General features: G+C 56.3%; 1 pseudogene across 1 annotated transcript; it reads left to right on the top strand.

Moving 5' to 3' along the window:
• Positions 1–205: 205 nt before the first annotated feature.
• On the top strand, positions 206–2,372 carry LOC114673071 (uncharacterized; annotated as a pseudogene). Its single transcript, XR_013406158.1, has one exon. The product of XR_013406158.1 is annotated as an uncharacterized LOC114673071 (transcript).
• Positions 2,373–2,589: the final 217 nt, after the last annotated feature.

The raw sequence follows: 2,589 nt of genomic DNA, 5'->3' as shown, positions 1-2,589 counted from the left end.
ATGGAAATGTAATGTTTTCGTCTATAGCTGGTGAACAGCATGCAATTTGACAGCACTGTCACTTAACAATCCGAGACTGCTCTGGATCTAAGTACTAAAAATGACCCACACTGCAATCGCAAAACATTTGGAAGTGGGACTTTATTGAACAAAGTTAGGCCGGGACTCTAAAGCAGCACTTGCTTCTTTTGCTCCAAGACGACGTTTAAACGTTTGTTATACTATTGTTTCTTTTTCCCCCCAACTCTACTCCCACCCTGCCTTTTCTCCCCCACCACCTTCTCCCACCGTCTTTCCCCGCTTCTCTTCTCCCTCCCTCCACCCTCCCCTCTTCTCCCAGCACTGTCTTCTCAGCCCGTCTTTCTGCCTTTTTCTTCCCCTCTCCCCACCTCGTTCCCTGCTTCATCCTCTTCTCTCCCACCGATCTTTTTCCCCTCTCCGTCTCTTTCCCCAACGTCGTCTTCGCCACTTTCCCCTCCCTTCTTCTTCCCCCCATCCCGTCTTCTTCCCTTCTCCCTCCCCACCCTTTTCTTCCCCTCTCCCTCTCCCCTTTCCAACCGTCTTCTTCCCCACCTTCTGCCCTTTCCCTCCCCTCTCCTTCCCGACCCTTCTCCTTTCCCACCTTTCCCTTCCCCACCTTTTTCTCCCACCTTTTTTCCCCCCTCTCCTTCTTCCTCAACGTCTTCTCTCCTCCTTCTTCCCCACCGCGGTCTTCCCGCACCCTCTGCTGCCCTCTCCCCACCGTCTTCTTCCCGCACCTTCTGCTCCCCTTCGCAGTTTTTTTTCTCTTCCCCACCGTTTTCTTTCCCTCAGTCTCTCCGCCTCCTCGCAGCACCGGTTCCTGTGGCGGCATCTTTTCCTCCCATGTCCCTCTCCCCACGGCCTCCCCCACCCTGCTCTCCACCCGCTCGCTTCCGCTCGCTTCCCCTCTCCACCTTCCCGCCGCTCCCTCTTCTCCCCTCCCCCTCCCTCTCCTCACCGTCTTCTCCCGGCCTATTACTGCAACCGTTTTCTTCCTCACCCTGCACCGTTTTCTTCCCATGTCTTCCCACCTGCATGCAGCAGCGTCTGTCTGCCGCGGTCTTCTCACCGCCCTCTTCTCCTCTCCCCATCGTCTTCTTTCCTAGCCAAGATCTTATTCTCCACCGTCTTCTTCCGCCTCCATCTCCCCACCTTCTTCTTGCAGTAGCGTCTTCTTGCCGCGCTTTTCTCTCCCCGCATCCCCTTCTTCCTTCTTCTTCTCCCCACCGTGTTCTCTCCCCACCTTCTCCCCGCACTGTCTTCTCCCTTCACCGTCTTCTCCAGGCGCCTTCCCCACAACCGTTTCCCGCGCCCCGCCCCCACCGTTTTCTTCCCCTGAAACCGTTTTCTTCCCCTGAAACCGTTTTCTTCCCATGTCCTCCCACCTTCTCGCAGCAGCCTCTGTCTGGGGCGGTCTTCTTCCCACTCTCTTCTCTCCCTCTCCCCATCCCCTTTATTACCAGCGTCTTATTCTCCACCGTCTTCTTCCCCTCCCCACCATTCTCTGCCCATTTCCGTCTCCCCACCTTCTCTCAGCAACGACTTCCTGCCGCGCTTTTCTCTCCCCGCACCCTCTTCTCGCCGCTTCCTCTCCCCACCGTCTTCGTCTTCTCGCCCACTCCCTTCTCCGCGCTCTCCCGTTGCCTTTCACTTAGAAGCCCTCCACGCATGCGCGCGCCTGTGTCCCTGCGCCCGGTGTGTCTCTGCGCCCAGGTAGACCCGTGAGCTGGGCCCCTGAGCTCCGCGCCAGCACCCTGCTGGAGACCCCGGAGAGTCGCTGCCTGTGCCACCGCGGCTGTCGCCGCCCCCGCCGCTACCTCAGAACTGAACAGTGTTGGCTGCGGGCGGAAGACAGTGGGGCCCAGAAGACTGCGGGGAGAGGGGGAGGAGGGGACGGAGAGGGTGGGAAAGACCTTGGAAAGTGAGAGGGGGGAGAAGAAGGTTCGGGGAAGAAGACTGGGGAGAAAGTGCAGGGAGAAGACAGTGTGGTAGGGAAGACAATGGAGCAAAACGGTGAGGAGAGGGAGAAGGACGGTGGGAAAAAAAAACCGTGAGGACCAAGCCGGGCGCGGTGGCTCACGCCTGTAATCCTAGCACTTTGGGAGGCTGAGACGGGCGGATCACAAGGTCAGGAGTTCGAGACCTGCCTGGCCAGCATGCTGAAACCCAGTCTCTACTAAAAATACAAAAATTAGCCGGGCGTGGTGGCGACCGTCTGTAATCCCAGCTATGCCAGAGGTTGAGACAGAAGAATCGCTTGAACCCGGAAGGCGAAGGTTGCAGTGAGCTGAGACCTCACCACTGCACTCCAGCCTGGATGACAGAGCAAGACTCCATCTCAAAAAAAGAAAAAAAAATACAGTGGGAGAGGGCGAGGGGAAGAAGATAGTGGGAAAGAAGACCACCGAGACAGGGAGAAGAGGTGGAGAGAGCGCTGTTGTTTCACTGAATATTCTTCAATTAAAGTTAAAATGCTCTCCTAAGTTCTGTATTTTCAACTTTTGCTCTTCGGGTTGGTATATTCTTCCTCCGTCTCTCCTTAATTTTATTCAACACCAAGTTGTAACT

Source organism: Macaca mulatta, chromosome 16, assembly GCF_049350105.2.
Source record: "Macaca mulatta isolate MMU2019108-1 chromosome 16, T2T-MMU8v2.0, whole genome shotgun sequence".
Lineage (NCBI taxonomy): Eukaryota > Metazoa > Chordata > Mammalia > Primates > Cercopithecidae > Macaca > Macaca mulatta.
The sequence above is the reverse complement of the archived record's forward strand: the minus strand, read 5'-3'. Positions and strand labels throughout refer to the sequence as shown.